General features: G+C 42.0%; 1 protein-coding gene across 2 annotated transcripts in view; it reads left to right on the top strand.

Moving 5' to 3' along the window:
• Positions 1 to 20,004, top strand: part of HECTD4 (HECT domain E3 ubiquitin protein ligase 4) — a 333,766-nt gene that overhangs the window by 11,946 nt on the left and 301,816 nt on the right. The window lies entirely within an intron of this gene.

Raw genomic sequence — 20,004 nt, 5'->3', positions numbered from 1 at the left:
AGACCGATGATTGGAGGTATCGTCTGGAACCGATGGTGACTGTAAGTACAAGTCTCAGTGGTAAAAACCAGACTGCTGTGCAAGATGGTATAGGAGACTTATTTACCAGATATAGAAACTGGCTATAACGGACTGGGACCGTTCAGATACAGATTACCTGGGAACTCGGCAGTGAGCTGTAACTTAATCAAGAAGCGAATTTGTACTGGCAACAGAGGCCAGTCTGGAAATTGAATTTATAGGGGAGGATTTCAAGGTATTGGATGCTGCGATCAGCTGGTCTGGGAGCAGGGCTCTGAGTGGAGGAAGAGCGTCAGATGGGCAGGAGCAGCACAGACAGACCTCAGCACCAGCCGGGAGCGATGTGCAGCGTGAGTGGACCTCTGTGCTATCCTGGACAGACATCAGAGCGGTAAGAAAGTGGTTTTAATAGTTCAGAGCATGACAATATGCTTATTTGAGCAAATCTTGTGTTCATGAAATAGGTGCACCTAAAGACTTCCATACATCTGTACCACAGCGTATATTTCCCAGGATACTCAGTCATGTCTATAGTCACTATGTCAACATAGTGACTATGTAGACATGACAATGTTGTTGCAGGGATCCCAACTCTGTTGTAAAGCTACTTAAAGCATTTTCACCTGCAAGGCATTGTAAATTTGAACATGCCGTTTTGTGGCATTTGACATGCCTATGTATCTCATTTCCCAGATGTGTGAATGGATCTTTCCCATCTGATGGTTGGGAGTTTATTTTAAAGATCAGTGGAACTTATTTGGGTCATCCGTTAGGGCAGCACAGTTGGTATACTGGTTAACATTACTGTCTCACAGCACTGAAGTTGTGGGTTAGATTCCCACCATGGTCCTGTGTGGTGTTTGTATATTCTCCCTGTGCTTGCCTGTGTTATCTCCGGGTACTTTGGTTTCCATCCACACTCTCAAAAATAGACTGGGTAGGTTAATTGGCTCCCAACATTATAAATGAACCGGGATGTAGTCAGCTTCGCGGCCACCGGTCTAAATGCCGATGCTGATATCTCTACAAGGGAGTTAAGATAGGCGTCAAAATGCTGATGCCTATCTTAATCCCGAAGCCGGAAAGCAGACGGACGGATGCCCGAACGAGGTGCATTTAGGTGCACCTATACTGAGCCCTACCCCTCCCTCCCCGGTGCCTAAACCTAACCCTCCCCCCTAGTGTCTATCTCTAACCCGCCCCCTAATGCCTAACCCTAATCCCGCACCCTAACCATCCCCCTTAACGCCTGATACCTTCAGGATGCCGGCGGTCGGTATTCTGGTGTTGGGATCCCGACGCTGACTACATCCCGCCTTAAACGAACCCATATTGATGCCCTGATGCAGGCACGGTATTATTCAATGGAGGCAAACATCGGACCGCCACCATCAAATGGAAAAACACTACCATTAGAAAAAAATGTCCATCCCTACGTTGAACCTGCAGGGGAAGTCCGGCCACCACTGCTCGGCCGTGAAGTGCTTCCTCTCCAGCGCGTTGTTCCCGCTCTGCCACACGCCCTCGGTGAACAGGAGGCACCTCCCATGGAAGTCAGCTCTGTTCTCAGACGGGCTCAACTGTGAGGAAGCTCAACAGGAAGCCTAGGAAATACTGGGTACATTACATTGTGCAAAAAGGACATTGCTCCTCACCATGTTTGGCAGCTGGGGAGGGGTGTGCATGGAGGCTGCGGACATTTTCACAGGTGCCCCAGCCCCGTAGACATGCTGCTGACAATGCTTTCTGTAGCCGAAATAGAAATCTCTCATCCATGATCTTCCTGCCCTTCCCATCACAATGGCTGGGCCCCAGCCAGCTGCAGGGCAGCAGCAGTGTGGTTGTGGTGACACTGGTGAGATATAGGGCAGGAGTGAGAAGCAGGGAGTTGTGGTGATATGCAGGGGACTTTGGTGACATGGCGTAGGTTGTTATGAGATGCAGGGGTCTGTGGCGTGATGAAATTGCCCTTGTGCGAAGCTGGGGCAGTCGCTAGTTTTAATGATCACTGGGCCTGATTCCGAGCCGCTCGTAAGCGGGCGCTCGTTCGTTCCGAGCGATGTTTGCACAACTGCGCATGCGTACGGATCGTAATACGCATGCGCGAACCAGTCAGTGTGGCCGAAAATTGTTTGTTCGCTAAATAGCGAATGCCTGCTATTTTGAGTGACAGGAGGAGGCGTATGTGGGTGGTAACGGGAAGGTGCTTGAAAACGGGGAGTGGAGATCCGAACGCAGGCGTGCTTAAAGGTCAAAACTGGCGTTTTATGGGTGTGCATAATTAATACAGCAGCGTCATTGACCACGTCACTGGGTTATTTTATAGTCAGAACTGCTCGCATGATTGTGGTTGGAAAAACCAACCACAAGAATAGCGAGCAGTTCATACGCTGGTCGATGTACTCGATTAATCCAATAAATAGCAGCCATGACGTAGGGTGCGAGCGGCCAGGGGGCGTAGTTTTCCAAAAAATGACCGCTTGTTTTGTACGCTCGTTCAGACATAGAGGCGTGAACAGACCGCAAAGAGCGAACGGTTCATTTGAATAGCCACCCCTTTTTTCTGAACGAGCGAGCGCAAATAGCGTCCGGCTCTGAATGAGGTCCACTATTACTTAAATTTCAGATGGATTGTTACTTTTCAGGAATGTTTTCGCTGCTCAACTGTTCATTATGAAAGGACAACTAACTGGCTGATGATGATGGCAGATCTTTTTTGCAAATCTCCAATGTCTCTTCATTGAAAGCTTACGTGACAATTTTATTGTTGTAGCAATTATTCTTTGTAGGATAAGGTCTTAAAATAAAATGTTACTAAAATATTATTCTGTACTATTCTGTTCATCTGTAAAAGTATTATGTATCCTTTTCCAACAATAAATGTCTTCTATTAAACCCTCTCCTGTATAGAGTAAGTACACAGTTGAACTAGTGAAATTGATCTCCTTCTGTTGTTTATTCAGTTCAGCATCTATAGAAGATAACAAAACTGTGGAGTGAGAATCATTGATGTCTACTTAGAAGGCAAAAAACCATGTTCATGGTAGATCTTCTGTTTGGTGAATATAAGGGGGCAATTCAATTGTCACCTGCGGCTGTGTGTATGGAGCAATTCAATTGTCACCTGTGGCTGTGTGTATGGAGCAATTCAATTGTTACTCCATTCGGGTGTGAATGCCGCAGGTGGACACATTTCTGCTCACACCCTCCTGAGGTGGTGAGCAGAAATGTGCGAAAAGTCCAGGTTTTGCTGTTTGTTCGTGCTAACTAGGACTTTAGACTGGTTTAGCTATTTAATGTGGCTGAGCGCAGTCTATTTGAGCGCGAAAAAGCATGGGGACCAAAAACTATCGCCCCACGATATCCTGTCACATTAGACGGGAGATTGGGCGCAATAAAACAATTAAATCGCCCCCTAAGTGTGCAAAGGTTAATGTGTTAAATAATTATGTATGATCCTTTTGTCAGTCTCTATTAAAGTTTTGTTATTTATTTTGTTTACGCATTTGAATGATACAGAATGTTCTTCATTCCCATGAGCTTCCCTATATCCACTGTTGTTGGAGCATTTTTCTGATAGTAATTACAGATTCAAAATGATTTCTGAATTCTTCTTCACCCAGGACACACTGGCAGGAAATGAAAATTGCTTGTACACATCCCCCATACAGCATAAGTGATATAAGCTGACCGTTACTATTGCCATAGAGACTAGAGAGAGAAAGGGGCCTTAGAATAAAGAAAATGCACAAATATCTTTTTATTCTCAGTTCACACCATGATTATATTGGTAAAACTTTTAAACCTGTCTTTCTCCATTTAAGTTTTGTATATTCACTGTTTTTGTGTAGTGGCACAATTGACTATTTCAGTTGTGCTACATATATTTGCAGAGTTGGGTTATGCTTTGTTTTTCACCCTTCTGTTCCTGACCCATTCTTTTCTCTTTAGAGGAGAGATGTATCAAAGCTTCTAAAGAGTGGAGAATTGTCTAGAGCACAGGTTCTCAAACTCGGTCCTCAGGACCCCAAACAATGCATGTTTTCCAGGTCTCCTCCAGAATCAAAAGTGAAATATTTAGTTCCACCTGTGCATCTTTTAAAATGTGCCAGTGAGTAATGAATACAACTGTGTACCGCTGGGTGACCTGGAAAATGTGACCTGTGTGGGGTCCTGAGGACCGAGTTTGAGAACCACTGGTCTAGAGCAGTGTTTCCCAAGTTCATTCCCCAGGGAGCACTGAGGTTTCCACTGACACATATTAAAAGATCTACAGGTGGAGCTAATTATTTCACTTGTGATTCTGTGAGGAGACCTGGAAAACATGCACTGTTAGTGCTTCCTGAGGAATGAGTTTGGGAAACACTGGTCTATAGCATCCAATCAGTTTCAAGCTAGCATTTATCAAGTACATTTTATAAAATTATAGGTAGAAGCTGATTGGTTGCTATGGGAAACGTCTCCACTCTTTAGAAGCTTTGATAAGTCTCCCTCTTGGTTTCCAAAATGTGTCCTCTTGTTCTGTATTTCTGCACTGTATTTGTGGCTCATAGTTTATATTATTTTTCTAGTCATATTAATGATATGCCATTAAAACAATAAGAAAAATGAAAGGACCCATTAGGCAATATTAAGACGCTTTATCATTACATGGTGTAAATAGGCTTTAGTTCATAGCATATTTATTTTTATTAGAGTAATTTAAATAGTGCACAGATTTGTGTTATTTTCTGTTGCGTCAGGGGCCTGGCGATGCAGTTCCCATGCGCCATACACACTCAACGATCCAGTATACGACGGCGCGATATACCGTTCCATGCTGCATGGCGTCCATTTTTGTTCAGCCCAGCAGATGAAACGATGCAATAAATGACCGCAGTGCATGTGCAATCCTTCATACATACTATACGATCTGCACAATATCCTATAGCTTGTACTCTGCTTTAGGAATTCTGAGCAGACATACACAGAGATGTTGAGTGTAACCTCACATGCATAAAGTTCTTGTAACCTGCATCACTAAAATCCTTATGGGTGTGCTATACTCAAACCTTAAGTCTTAAATTGGTATCTTGCGCTGGGATTTATGGCTATCTCTTGCTGTATCCATGGTAGAATACCGGCACATCTGATGCATGATTGTCCAATTGGGGCAACTTTGTGTATATCTATCCAGGATTCCTAGCTGTGATGAATGTATAATGGGTGCTGGGTGTACGGTACACACGTGACCATATGTCTAGGGGGAACGCATCGCACGCCCTACACCCATTGCTTTACTTGCCTTCCGCCCATTTTTCCTGGAATGCACGTCCCATATCTTTGGTATTGTCTTCAGAAAAGCAGTGCCAGAATTCTAATATAATCAGCAGAAATATGGAGCTGTCACCATATTGCTGAAGAAAATACCAGAAATATGCACATGTGCAGAAGATTGCACAGTACCAGAATCTTTCCTATACTCTGCACATGTGCCTGTGCATTTTTTTTTTCATTCAGTGAGGAGTAAGTCTGCTCCCCCCCAGTCTTAAAACACCCCTGATTCCTTTGAGGAGGTTTATCCTGGTTCTGTAGGACAATACTGGTTATTGTAAACTATTAATTAGAATATTAATCTTTTCTTTTGTAAAACTGATCTTAATCCATTAGAGTAACTAGAACTTGAAGATCTACAAAAGTCATTATCTGATTGGTTGTGTCATTTGCACCATTTAATTCCTGTTAAAGAGTCCAAGGTGCAGCCCTTCTATAATTGGTGCAGACTTACTGCAGAACTTCCTCCCCTGTCTACAGTGTTATCAGTTATACCCCTTTTACACCGACCTGAAAATCCCAACTCCGGGTAGTTTGCAGGGTTGAATACGGGTCATTCCCGTGGCACCCTGCAGTGTAAATGGCGCGATCCGGGTCACGATGACCCAGATTGTGCCACAAGCCGCCTGATTGGCCGGCTACAGTGGCGCTTCATCTTCAAGCATCAACTGCAACCAGCGCCGGCTCGAGCAGCACGGAGCAGCGTGCTCCACTCGCCCTTCCTGCCTCTGAACAGATGCGGACTGAGTTAAGAGGGGGGGGGGAGGGGAAGAAGTACTGCTCACCTGCTCCGGAAGAGCCAGGTTAGTGTTGACCCGGTTCCGGTGTGAACGGTGAGCCCAGGTCGGTGCCCCGGTGTAAAGGGGTCTGATCCGGGTTGGAAACATGTTCTAAATCCCAGGTCAGACCCGGGACTTTTGGTATAAAAGGGGTTTTACAGAAAAAAGTTGCTTCTTGGTCAGATGAAGAAACTTTTATTGCGTAAAAAGATGTGAAATGTACCTGAAAAGGAAGGGGGGGACACCAGAAATGTTGTACACTTTGGCTATTTAGGAATGCCTAATCCAACTGAAAACCTGTCACGTCATCCAACTGAGTTGTGACTTTTTGATTCTATTTATATAACCATTTTCATTTGTTCCATATGTTCCTGAAGGCACTGCTCTGCTTCAATGGTGGATGCTTTCTAAGTAAAATTTGCATGAATGGACAAATTCGTAGGAGAGTGGTGTGAACAGCATGGCAGCAATCATCATCATCAATGTTACACATACACCGGGGTCAGAGCACCTTAAACTCAGACCTCTCCAAGCGCCTACATCTGCACTTTTTGCCGGCCATTATGGCTCTTGGCGATTACACGCCCACAACATGCCTTTACTTTGCCCACTATCCATGTTTGCACACCGATTCCAGCCCTGCTCCAGGCACTCTAAAGATACGTATCCACTAGGCGATAGAGGAACGACAGTATGATTACAACATTGTAATCGTACAGTCGTTCCTCATCCTGTATAGTGCCTACACTTAACGATATGTCATTCAGTGCAGGCACCCTCCCTCATCCCCGAACATGCAGAATCTGTCGTTATCGGCAGATTGACCAGCATGTTCAGACGATGATTGATGTCGAAAAAAACAGCGGGAGCGCGCATCGCTGGTCGTTTTCTAAATTTTAATGACTGATTTGTGAATGATTAATGATCGATTGAACGATAACTATGTAGTTATCGTTAAAACGCTAATTTTAATTGCCTAGTGGATACACACCTTTAGTGTACTGTGTTGCATAGCTTTCATATGACTAAAAAAAGACACGCATTGCAGAAGTTTGTGCATGCCTTTTTAAAAAAATGCAAGTTACGGCATAAATTTTGCAAATCACATTTAAATCTCACACTGAGTTAGGCTGACAGTGTATTTATGTGAAGGCTGTTACCTGAAGTAGTTTTCGTGCATATGCAACTTCCTCTCTGTAAAAGTGCCTGTACTACAATTTTTATGGACAGTTTGTCTGTTTTAGACCTAATTGGCCATAAATGATTACAGAGTGTGGGTTCAGTGACAACATTGGTTTGTAATCAATATGCATTATGTAAGTGGACAATTTGGTCTGTCGAACAAGAAAGGGGTTCATTCAGAGCCTAAACTGAGTGCTAAAACTACATAAGCTTTGACTCTTCTATACAGCAAGAACCTTTTCATGTTATTTGTTATGTGGTTTGGGTGCTATTCATGATGTTAGTTTATTTTATCTGTTGGTAATATGTTCTTTCTTTGTTCATGTTGTTTGTACTTGTTAGTGTTTTTTTCACATGGGGTGGGGGGAGATTTATTAAAATTTGGCGAGAGATAAAGCACCAACTAATCAGCTCCTGTCATTTTTCAAAGACAGCTTGTAAAATAACAGGTAGAAACTGATTCGCTAGTACTTTATATCTCTCTATGAATAATGAATGGACGCCCACTGGAACAATTCAATTGTTACTCTGATCGAACATGAGTGAACACACATATTTTTAGTTTGCAACCTCCTGGGATGAGTGGAGATGTGCCAAAAGTCTGTGCGCCCTGACCAGGACTTTAGATGAAATAAAAACAAAACGGGTGGTTCAACAAGCGCTGTCTTCCATGACCATGCGGAAGTCCTTCTTGATTGGGACTGTCACTCAAAATATATAAAAAGAGAATACACAGCAAATTATGCTACTCTTGTGTTAAGAAACTTTTCTGTTGATATGGAGTCTTGATTCCACGACTCACCTCCTTAATAAACAATGTGTTCCTAGCAAGGTATCTTTATATTCAGGATTTCCTCATACCCTATATTAAGGTTTGTTCATGCATTCCCGTCAAGAACCCTTAGGTATACAAACTCACCTGTGATCAGGCATCGATGTCCACATAAAGGTATCTTTGTAAGGAATGGCAAATGGTCCTTGGCAATCAAAAAAATTCCTTGTCCAATGTTATTCAAAAATATGGATTTTATTTGGACAAAAACCATATATAATGGTACATACATAAAACACTGTCTCCACTAAAGCTGAGTGGAAGGCAAAATGACAAGAATAAAAATAGAAAAAAATACCAAAAGTCTCAGTATAGGCAAACACCAACACGTTTCTGACATAACGTCCTTCCTCAGGGTGTACTGAGACACAGTACCTGTAGGGGTATATATACCACTACAAAGGTCACATGACATCTATGGAATAGGAAAAACCCGGAAAAGATCCATCTACTTTCCATATTTACCAAAACAAAAATAACCCTTTAAAACCTTAATACAATAAATAGCGTTCCCGCTAGGCTGTTTTAGCGTGGCGCGGCGCCCTGCCCTCTTTCTGGAAGGCAAAAAGCGTCCTGCCCTCCAGAAGGATGGCAAAAAGCGCCCTGCCCTAACAGCCTACGGGAACTGTCTTCACCCGCGGGACACTGCGGTGTCCCGGTCACCGCCGGAGAATAGACGCCGGGCGCATGCGCCCGGCATCTATTCTCCCTGTCTGCAGGGCTTGGGGGCTGCCCGGCGTGTCCGTAAGTGCCGGGAACGCCCCCAAGAGTGATGAAAAGGGGACGCGTCTTATAGACACGCCCCTTTTCGATGACCACGCCCCTTCTCGGACGCGCGCGCACGAACGTGCCCTCTCTAGCTCCGGCGCCCTGCCTCGCGCCGGAGCTAGAGTGAACACAGATAAATATATAAAAACATATGGTAATACATCTGCAATCACATGATACATTTTGACCATAACAAGGAGAAATAGCAAACACAACAAATAGGTCCAGTCCATGTATTCAAAGAGACCCCAGATCAGAAGGGATTTTGGCGCCAACAACAATAATCCTTGTGAGAAGAGTAAGAAAGTAATTTCCTGATCTTCGTATGTGGAACGCAAACATCGACGCGTCACTTCCGGGTTCCCATCTGTGAACCGCAGAAACCGGAAGTACGCAAGCGGCCAGTGTGGAGCGATCACTGACGCGGGTGTCCATTTCTAAAGGGCCCACAAGGAACAGGAGACGCTGGTAGATAGGTTCCTCATAATAAACAAAACGTTCCTATCCACGATCCACAGACTTCTCCCCAATTATTATGGCACATGTAAACGGGATGATCGCGTCCATTTGTATGGTATTAGCATATTAAACACTTGAGGTTTTACATGCATGAAAATAGCAAAAGAGGGTCCTCACAGCAATGGTCTTGGAAGACAGTGCTTGTTGAACCACCCGTTTTGTTTTTATTTCAAGGTTTGGAGTTGTGGTGCACTCTGGGTGTGTGACTGAGCTGCAGTCTGGAGGGCGCAGGTTGCCTCTAAACATTGTATTTAGGACTTTAGATGAGTTTAGCTGCTTTACATGGCTAAACCCTGTCTATTTGGGCGCGATATGCATGAAAGTGCATAGGCGCCCAAAACAATTGAATATCTCACTCCAATGTCCCGTGACTTTAGATGGGAGAATGGGCGAGAAAAACAATTGAATCGCCCCCAAGCTTTGATTAATCTCCCCCTGGGTTCTCATGGTAAATAGTAGAAAAACAAACCACCAGATGTCAACATGACCCCTTCATCTGCTCCGGAATTTACATCTGATGGCATTTAACTCTTAAGCCGCGTATCCACTAGACGATGTATTGAACGATTACGATATCGTTATCGTTCAAACGTTCATTTTATTGTGCGGTGGACATTGGGCCCACACTGAACAATCTATCGTACAGTGCCGTCACCCTCCCGATATCGTCAGGTTGGACAGCAGGTTCGGGTGATGAGTGACGTCGTAAACGACCAGCGGTAGCGCGCATCGCTGGTCGTTGACGCCATATCCACTGGCCGATATAATGAATGATAACGTAATCGTTAATTTTATCGGCTAGTGGATACACGGTTTTACTTTAATTTATATGAGGCTTGTTTTACATTAATGAAAATTTAGCCCTGGTTAGTTCCATCAGAATAGAAATAATAAAATGAGTTGGCCAAAATCTCATCATTTTACATTTTTAGTGACCTGTTTCTGTAGGGCTGGGCATGATATGTCGACATTCATCATGTAAACAATGATAAAATGACGGCATATTGTCCCTGGTGGACCAGCGGTGACTTACCTGTTCCCGACGGCTGCAGAGGCGTCTTTCTAGTTTTGACATTCATGTGACTGTGACTTCCCGGGTCACACCTCCGATCCTCCAGCATTTGGGTAGTATATCTCCCCTATCCCAATCTCTAACCCTCCCTCTAGTGCCTAACCCTAGCCAGCTCCTACCCGCAGCCTAACCCTAATGTCAACATTTCGACAATGTTGACATTTCACCTGCCGACATTCTTAAAATTTCAGCACATTGCATGTCGCCATTTTAACAATGTCGACATAATTGTTAACATTGTGATGTCACCGTGAATGGCGACATTGTCATTGTCGACCTTTTGACTACATCCTGTTCTGTATTATTCTGTTGTATTCTATAATGGACAATTGTGGAGACATGAAGATATTATGATAACAATGCAAGGACATTCAATTAAACTGAACTTGAGGGTTCTATATAATTACATTTCCTTTATTTACATATACAGAAATGCTTAAACCTCTGGATATAAAAAAAATCCCCACTATTCTAGATCCAAGAGATAAAATTGATTTGAAAGAGATTGCTATTTCAGCTGTCATTATTATTTCAACAAAGCTTCCAGCATGAGCTAAATTTTACATTCTGTGCCTAACATCATACTGCAGCTATATTTTCTGACAGCTAATTAATGGCAGTCTTTAGTGCTAGCTTTCAGTATGCATTTTCACAGAGAAAGGAGCTCATAATTGGATGAGCAAATTTATTCATGGAACCATCTTCTTCTGAAACTGTATAGTCTGAAGATATAAAAAAATATATAGCTTCTTCATTGAAAGTCATGTTTGTTTCAAAGTTCGGGATATAGTTTCTATTGAATGGTTTGTCAATTTAGAGGTAAATCATGTTGTCGTTTCAAAACTATCGGTCAAAGCCGCAGATGATTGGCAGATTTGACAAACCGCCCAATATTAAATATACCCCTTTATGTTAAATTGTATAAATGTTGCTATAAAAACAATAACTCTTTTGGAAAATTGACATCCACAACTCCTTGTTTAGGCCGAACAACCTATGTCAATATCTCTACGATGGCGATCACACCAAGTTTGTTATTTTGTTGCATCACTAGTTAGTCCTAATATGAGGATTATATAATATTCACATTTTCTTTGGGTGCTACTCCAAGACAAATCAGTATATATGAGAAAAGCCGAAGAACAAAGTAGTATTTTAATGGGGTGCACAAATATATTTTTAAGTGAACACATAAAACTTAACTTTAATAAAAAGTTAAGTTTTATGTGTTCAATTAATATAAGATATTTTGCATCCCATTAAGAGACTACTTTGTTCTTATATACAAACAAACTATGTGTTTCAAATTGGCATTATAAACTGTTATATGCATTGATGGGGATTTAAGCTGGCCACACACTAAACCAACTTACATCCAACCAGCCAACTTGTTGATTGGTTGGAATGAAAATCTGGTAAGGAATGGAGGTAAATGATGATCAGCAATTTTGCTCCTAAATGCCAGAAAACAGATGAAAATGAATGTTCAGACAAATTTGAACAAATTGTTTAGATCAAACATTTAACAAACAACAGTTTTTGTCCATTTTCCGGCGTTTCGGAGGAAATTGCTCATTGTCATTTGCTTTCATACCTTACCAGATTTTCATTCCAACCAATCAACTAGTTGGCTGGTTGGATGTAAGTTGGTCTAGTGTGTGGCCAGCTTTAGTCAACATTTAGACAGTCGAAACTTAGACCACAGGTTCTCAAACTCGGTCCCGAGTACCTCAAACGCTGCATGTTTCCAGGTCTGCTCTCAGAATCACGAGTGAAATAATTTGATTCACCTGTGGATCTTTTAAAATGTGTCAGTGAGTAATGAATACACCTGTGCACCTGCAGTGTGACCTGCAAAACGTGAACTGTGTGGGGTCCTGAGGACTGCGTTTGAGAACCACCTACTTAGACCAGTGGTTCTCAAACTCAGTCCTCAGGACCCCACACAGTTCACATTTTCCCGGTCACCCTGCAGGTGCACAGGTGTATTCATTACTCACTGACACATTTTAAAAGATCCACAGTTGGAGCTAATTATTTCACTAGTGATTCTGTGTGGATTTATTGTGAGTAAAAATCACATTTTTAATATGAAATGCTATTTTCTGACATCACAACTAAAGGGGAAATTCAATTGTTTTCGCCGGTGGCTAGTGGTACAGGGCACTTGACATAGCAATTCAATTTAAAAGTGAAAGGACCAACGCGCACAGTACCAGCAGCCTATAGATCCTATGGTGTAATAGTGTCACCAAAACACACTCATATAAATAAACAAGTTACTTACAGTATCACCAGATATTGATCCTTAGGCGCTAAAAGGAGATTTTCTAGGTCTCAAATAAAGTCTTCACACTTAAATTCTTGTCTTAAAGCTCCCAAAAGAGAAAAGAAACAATACACATAGGGTAGTACAGTCATCAACAATAAAATATCGGATGTGTATAAACTGTAACTTCCTACCAGATGATGTGGTCTACAAAAGAGGTAGACACAACTGCCTTTTGGGGGTAATTGAGCCTCCCAATCTCAATACATCAATTTTCCCAGGTCTCTTTCCACTTCCAATTCCCAGGTCCAACGTTTATAAATGATACGGAAAAATTCCAGATAGTGTAATTCTGTAATTTTATTCACACAATACAACAGAAAAACTGTTAAATGCAGATCTTAAGGTCAACTTTGCAAAAAGTAGACCAGAAAAAGCACATTTGGAGAAACGTCTCTGGATAACTCCAAAGTCCTTTTGGAGAAGAGCCAGAATATCCCCCCGTCCTCCTCTCAGCCAACGTGTTTCAATTTGACCTTTATCTTTCTCAAGGCATGGAGAGGGTATCTATGTAACATAGCAATTCAATTGTTGCTCTGTTCGGGTGAGTACAGCTGCGGGAGCACACATTTCTGCTCACAGCCCCCCGGGCAGGCAAACAGAAATTTGCGATAAGTTGGCACTTTGGGCGCCCAAACCAGGACTTTAGATGAGTTTAACAATTTTATGCGGCTAAACCCTGTCTTATTTGGGATTTTGGGTACGACGTGTGATATGCATGGGCGCCCAAATACAACTCAATGTTGCCTTCCGTTCTCCTGCCACTTTAGCCGGGAGATAAGGTGTGATAAAGCAATTGAATCGACCCCCATATGTTAAACTTTTTTAGATTCGACATTTTATCAATGGAATAAACTTGAATATTTGGCTTAGTGGTGCTTTTAAAGGGTGCTATCTGTATAATTTAAAAATCTTCTAGTTTAAGCCCTTTTTTATGTTTTTCAATGGACAGGGAAAGTATGTAATGAAAGAAAGTATGAGAAACATAAACCGTAAGTAAAATAAGGGAAATATATGATACAAATTTCAGTTGACCAACATGGTATTATTATTTATTTACTTTATTTATATTTTTAAAGATTGTGTTTGTTGAAGTTTTAACATTGTATTATTATATTAAAAATGTGTAGTCGCATATGCTGCACTTCCTGTTAAAAATAAACCATCACACATTATTAGTAAAATAGTAAAACATTACATGTATCTTTATCCAGTACTTAGTATTTGCATTTTTAAAACTTGAATTATACTGAATTATCCCTATGCTTCAAACAGTAGTTACTACTGTCACTAATATAGGGCATAGCAAATCATGTAAAAGTGCATAAAAGGTTACTTTGTATCAATGAATGCATATCCCAATACTTTCATAACCTCTTTCTATGTATTTGCCCAATTCCAGAACCACCCACATATCCTCCATAAACTACTATACCCCATTACGTCCCCTCTACACAGTCAACACCTACACGGCCGGTGCAATGCTTCTCGGCACCCTAGGCAAAACCAGCCTACTGAGCCACCTCTCACCACTGCCAGCAATACCCACTTTCAGCCTATCTAGTGAAAGTGAGGAGGCATCATCTTAGTTCCACAGCCACCACCTGCACCTGCATTTAGTACCACAAGAATGTCTCTCTCAGAGACATCCTTTTATTGTGAGGGGCAGACTCTGTGGCGCCCCCAGATCCCAGCGCCCCTAAGGCAGCTGCCTAATGGTAGAGCCGGCCCTGAACACATAAGTTTACATGTGTTCTCTTTCCACACTCGCACACCCACTGACTACCCAGGACAACACTCTTATGTGACTGGGTCATACAGCCTCCCAAGAACCTTTGCAATTTAGCTGGACCATTTACAAAATGTAGCACTTATTCTCATGTATCCAATGAATTTTTCCCTATAGTTGAGCTTACGTGCAGGGTCTTCTTACCTTGCTGTTTGTCTGTTATTATCCAGTCTTGTTTTATTACTGCTATGTTCCCAAAGCGCAACGGAATATGCTGGCACTATTTACATAACTGTTAATATATTCGATTTAATTTGCTGGCTCCTTCAATTGTACATTATTTTGTACACCCATACACTAATAAGCTGATCATGTTGTTCATAGCGTATGTAGACTGAAGCTGGGTACATATCAGACGATATGTACCCAGCACGACATCGCCGGTGACGGGACCCGGCATGTGGCAATGCTGGGTCCGACGGGGGGAGGGACGTGTCATGCTGTGTTCTGCAACAGGGCTGAAGGGGGATTTTGCTAGCAACCCGCTGGAGCACGCATATCATGGGTACACACTAGTAGATGAATCCGATATATCGCTAAGATCCGCGGGACGGGACAACATATCATCTAGTGTGTACCCAGCATTAGATTAGTTATGTTTGTGGATGAACATTGTAAAGTTCTCTAACTGCTCGTTTAGAAACGTAGTAGACCTGCATTAATACTATGGGGTAGATTTACTAAAGCTTCTAAAACGACAAGTAGAAACCAATCAGATTCTGTCTATCGTTTTCTAGATTGCAATAGAGAAGTGATAGGTAGAATCTGATTGGTTGCTATAGGCAAGAGCAACACTTTTCATTTTTAGAAACTTTAGTAAATCTACCCTCCTGTTTGTCAAAGAGAGAGAAAAGATATCAAATTAAATGTTCTTGTATCATTTGGTATAGTCTTTTGGAGATGTGTTTTATGGATGTTTCTTATTTATTGTTTTTAATTAAGTTTGTAACTTGCCTGAAATCTATAAAGATACTTTTAGAAATGACTTCTCTTTATTATACTCCTGGCATTTCCCCTTTTCTTTATCGTCGAGCTCTCACAGTGACTAATGCTAGGTACACGATACTAGATATATCGTTCGATTAAATGACGATACAATATATCGGTAGTGGATCGGCGGGTGTGTACACCCGATATGTCTTTTAAATGTAATTCACAGACATATCAGGTAGGCTCTGTAGCATAGGCGTTGCCGATATATCATACATATATATCTGTGCAGCTGAATGTGTGTGCGGGCGACCCACGAACTGCACGTACACTGGCTGCAGGAATTGCCGACTCTGACATCACACTGGGCGAGCAGTTATAAATGCCTGTCTAGTTGTGATGTCTGGCCAGACATATCGAGCGGCCATTTGGTAAGTTTGTGTAGCTTACCTATTCGGCTAGTTGACGGCTCTTATCTTTTAAGTGTGTACCCAGCTTAAGATGAATAGCTTGAGGATCATGTCTACATGTAATGCTGGGCCTACCCTCTACAATTATTGGCCGATCCGCCCGATATCCGCGGATCGCTCCAATAATTGTAGTGTGTGTGGCCGACTGAGGGTTTAAATATCAATCAGTCTGCCATGCCCGTCCGATGCGATATCTACAAGGTAAAATGTCGTCCACATCGGGCAGTGTGTGCCCAGCAGCTGCCGACACAGACAATTTCCCCTGTTCCTTCCCATGGAAGGAACGGGGAAAAGTCTCCTCCCTTGGGGTGCGGAGCGCAGATATCGGAGCCAATACACTGTGAGACATCTCACAGTGTCAGCCTGCAGGCTGACAGGCAGTTTATCTGGCAATGTATGCCCGGCATAAGAAATGATCAGAGCAGCAGCAATTATTTACTTCCTGCTTTACATAACTGTCTGACTTCAGGGCTCCAAATAAATTATCCCATTCCTCTTTTTAAAAACAAAATGTAAATAAAAATAAAATAAACAAAAAAGAAAATCATGACACTGCCTCTTAAAGGTAACATGCAGTCATTATGAGGAAGGCCATTACTCTGTCACAGTTTGTGGCCTTCCTCCATCTATTATGGCTGCAGTGCATCCTGCATTTCACCACAGCCATCTCCTTTAGTATGTTTTTTAAATGAATGTCTTCACTTATCAGCAGCTACCCCTCCCCCACATAAAGCAATGTTATTTTACAGTACAGCACTGTATCAGATGCATTGCAGTCACATGAATTCAATTACAATGGAGGCTGCAATTGTAGTTGTTGGAGCAAAACAAGTGAGCAGCTGGTCATTGTGTTATTTATCAGTGTGTATGGCTGACACTGGCCAGAATACAGAGAAACCTTTTTAATTCTTCCTTTCTATATTGGGTTCAGTTACACACAGCATTTATCCGTGTTCATGTGCCCATGCAAATTGTGTTTTCCTTATCATATTGGGAGACAGAATTTAGCTCTAATTTCGGCTTCTATAAATGTAGACTAATGGAGGATACAGACGGTCAGACTTGGAAACGATCAGATAGCGATCGTTATCTGATCGTCCTGCATGTGTTGGATGTTCGATATCAAACATCCAACACATGCATCAACCCCACAACTACTAGAACGACCCTGCGATCAACGATCACGGGTCTCTATAGTAAACAGGCTAACCTGGTCGATATCGACCAGGTTGATCTGCATGCACGGGTGTTGGTCGATATCGACCATCCGTGCCCGCGCATCGACCATCGTTTGAAGGGACCAGAAACTGGTTTATTTGAATGATAACGATATATCTGACCGTGTGTATGCACCATTAATGAGTATTAAAACCCTCTATCTAATAGAAAGGTTCTCAAAGGAAAGTATAGTCCCTTTTCTAGATAGAGCTTATTTTAATGATTATGTAAATATGAAGTAGTCGCTGTGCAAAGAAGACCTTATTTCTGTGCAGATTTATTTATTAACCTTATTGGGGAAAGGAGTTTTAGTTACGTTGTCTCCAGAAGCTGGTACTCTAGCTCAGGGCTCGACAAATCCTGGGGGCCAGGTCGCCATGGCTACCAGATTTTGCTGCCTGGCTACTAGATTTTGCAGTGAGGGAGGAAGCAGATCCTCATCAGCTCCGACAGAGATTTGCGCCTATAGTATTGCCGTGTTCATATCATGCACAGGAGTGCATGTGCTGAGTGTCGTCTGCGGTGACTGCTGTGCCTGTATCCATCCCGGCCTGCACTGACGACTCCTCTCCATCCTGGCCTGCTCTGATCCCTGCTGTCTGTCTCAGTCTACGCTGATCCTCCTGTATGTCTAGGCTGTCTACTGTCTCCTATCTACAGCTGCATAGAGCTCTCCGGTAGTAGGGTCTATGCGTGGCCAGGGATTGTGGAGCGGCTTCATGGGGATAGTGGTGTGACAACGAGGGGAGGGGGGTTTTGTTGTACTTTCTGGCACCATTATTTTCTGTGAAATGTTGTCCGTTATTACTGGAGGGGGGGTGGAGCAGGGGAGCTGTGCAGAGCAGTGAGGGGGTTCTCCATGTTACTGTATCCATTCAACTGAAACCATTTTATAACAGTTGCATAACACACAGAGCTGTGCTCCTCGCTCCTGTAATTTTTTGGGGGGGATGGTTGTCTGGCTCCTACACTTTCATCCTGGCTCCTAGATTTTAGAAAAAATTGTCAAGCCCTGCTCTAGCTTACTTAATTTTCTTTACCTGGCATTATATTTTGCTTGTCTATTTATTTTTATTATACTTTTCATTATCAAGAGCAATTTCAGATAAAGTAAAGCTTCAGTTAACCTCACTTTGTTCTCCTCTTAATAAATTGCCACTTACGTGGAACCCTAAAAGTTTTCTGGAGGTGCAATCTGCTAGGAAAGCAGCTACTGATTTGTCAGGGAACACAGCTATCCAATCAGATGCCTTTCCTTAAGCATCCCCTGTCCTTGAAAATGTGACTAACCTGTCCAGTCCTGCCCTGAATCAGCAATGTCTAGCATCTCTGCTTTACACTTTTCTAATATGTATAAGGTTATTTAGTGTGTTCATTCTAGCACCCCGCTCCTGTCACAACCCGTGCAGTTCCTCTTTCCTTCCTGGGGTGTAGCTCTCAGCTCTGGTGCATCTAGCACATACTGGTCTGTATCTGAGCAGTTTGTTGCATCAGCTGAGTATGCTAGAAGCACCAGAGCAACACCCTAGGGAGGAAAGAGGAACTGGATGGGTTGTGACATGTGTAGGGTGCTAGAATGAAGACTAATTTATTTTATCTTTTTGTTTCCATTGACTTTGTTATTCACCAGTATTTTTATATTTAACATTCAAATAATGATTAGAATGTCAGCTACTTTTTAGTGTTTTTTAACAAATCCATAAGGCAATTTATCATACCAGATCTGAACACATTTATTGGTGGATAAATACAAGTGTATTCGAGAAGCCACCTGTTTTTTTTCTTGGGTTATCTATCCCTGATATGAGCGAGTGTAGTTGTTTTTAGATCTATTACAAAGCTCTAAGCTCTCCTATTGCATCAGGCCAATTAAATGATCACCATTTCATATGATCAGACAGACAGTAATTGGATTAGTATAGTAATGGACCAAGGTAATAATTGTGATAAGCCTACAATAAAGATCATTGCTATATCACTAAATTCTGTGTAATAATATATACAGTTGACAAAATGAACGCTTAACATGTATGATACAGATAACCTGTGTTGGGGCATTAATACACATGTCTAATCTATTATTCAGAAGGGTTGGCATTTGTGGTTTTCCAGACAATTTAGATTACCATGCTAAACATCTACTAAAACATGTTTAAAAATGACCCCTGTCTTTCCCCAACAATGCACATTTGCACCATGGCCAATTGTTTAGCAGGTAATGTTTAGTGATTATATATTTGTGTGTGCAACAGTCACTGAATAGCATGCAGGATTTTTTGTTGTTACCCATCCTTTGTGTCCAATCTGAGAAGGAAAATGATTTCAGTTATTTTGTTCTTCTATTTATAGATGGCAAAATATTCTCTCCATTTTTTACTGTTAGTAATTTGTATGTATTTTCAATGCACGCTTAGAGAATGTCAACCTACAACAGAAAATAAATTGTTTGGTGGAGTTCAATAAGTTAAACAATAATACTGGAATATTACCTGATGGAGAATTGCGTCTGATACTGCAGGTTTGCCCTGATCTGTAACGGTCCAACAACGCTCTCCTCACTACTTGCCCCTTTCAAACATTGATTTTATCATACCCCTTCCTCTGAGAACTTTCCATTCATATGATAAAAAAGATCACTGAGTAGAATTGTCAACTTTGTGTGTTGCTAAGAGAGAGAAAACTGTTGCTGAACTCTTACAAACACCTGCTGAATCAGTAAGAACTTTTGAACACATGTAAGAAAAACTATTATTGTTTCACTTATTGCACCTCACACACATGG

This window comes from Taudactylus pleione, unplaced genomic scaffold (genome assembly GCF_031769625.1).
Source record: "Taudactylus pleione unplaced genomic scaffold, aTauple2 ptg000479l, whole genome shotgun sequence".
NCBI lineage: Eukaryota > Metazoa > Chordata > Amphibia > Anura > Myobatrachidae > Taudactylus > Taudactylus pleione.
This window is presented reverse-complemented; position numbering and strand designations above follow the sequence as displayed.